At 37.6% G+C, this 1,201-nt stretch overlaps 1 long non-coding RNA gene across 1 annotated transcript in view; it reads right to left on the reverse strand.

The window, feature by feature from the left end:
* Positions 1-1,201, reverse strand: part of LOC135224553 (uncharacterized) — a 46,343-nt gene that overhangs the window by 40,430 nt on the left and 4,712 nt on the right. Inside the window, exon 2 of the long non-coding RNA XR_010316763.1 lies at positions 805-1,081. This is a non-coding gene — a long non-coding RNA (uncharacterized LOC135224553). The remainder of the gene's footprint in view (positions 1-804; positions 1,082-1,201) is intronic.

The raw sequence follows: 1,201 nt of genomic DNA on the forward strand, positions 1-1,201 counted from the left end.
ATAAAAATGCATAAAAATGGTTGTTATCTTAAAAGTGCAATATAAGAGTCATCATTAGTTAATCTACTTATCTCTTCTTTTATGATTTCTAGTCCTAGTTTTCATGGTGGTTTCACTGGGATCTTGCAATCGCGATCTGCCGAGGAAACAGTTCGTCCGTGGTGCGACTCTTTCAGCCATCTTTAAAGTCCCCAATCTCAGCCAAAGCACCAGGTAGTACATGAAGACTTTTATAACAGAGGTCAGATTGCTCTCAAATCTATTCCCTTTTGTCTTTTCTGTGAGCATTTGTGGATATCTCTATAATTTTAATACAAATCCATGCATAAATTTCCTTTGTAACATTCTTCATATTCATATATGAATACTTTAAAATATTCCATCAATTCCATTAAGAGTCCCATGATATCTTAACTACTGGTAATTACTCTTTTTCAATCACCAGGAATGTCTCGGCACATGACGTAATAAAGCTGACCATGACTATAGTGAAGGGGACAAAAAGATGCCTGACGTTCTTATACAGTCACGAATATGAAGGCAAGATGGTAGTGCTGTTTCTAAATTAAAAGCAGGCTGCTCGAAATAATTAACAAAGTTGATTTTCAAGCGTTGGAACATTTAAATGCGGCTTCGTCCACCTTTTTACTCAGAAATCATAAAATTAATCTAACTCAAAAGTCAAAACACAGTCATGAACGGTATTCAGACTCAACCCAAGCTGCTTTTAAATAAAAATAAGTCCAAAACCCAAATACTGATGGTAAACACTGTTTTTTCCTACAGAGGTCATAAACGGCTTACCTGAACTTATGGCTGAGGAGTTCATTGGCCTAACGAGCTTCAAAAATGACGGAAAGACGGAGACCTTGCTCCGGACGCTAACTCCATCTGAGAGAAAGAACTTCCTGTTTTTCCTGGACACACCAGCCAATATAATCAGCATTTTCCAGAAGGTGAGAGTGACCACGGTGGTTGTAAGGAAGGTCACAGTAGGCTATAATTTAGTATTCGTCTTCCAACAGCTGAAAAGTTCATTGGTGCAGCAGTTACAGCTCTATTAATAGTTGCCACTGACCACCTGTTCAGAGAACAATGATTACAGGTAAAGACCTCTATGCTTTACATACTATATTACATTGTCAAGTCATAACTCAATGTCTATCTATAGCTTCTTAATGTCCCCAGATGAGAACCAAAA

The sequence above is a fragment of the Macrobrachium nipponense genome, chromosome 20 (assembly GCF_015104395.2).
Source record: "Macrobrachium nipponense isolate FS-2020 chromosome 20, ASM1510439v2, whole genome shotgun sequence".
Lineage (NCBI taxonomy): Eukaryota > Metazoa > Arthropoda > Malacostraca > Decapoda > Palaemonidae > Macrobrachium > Macrobrachium nipponense.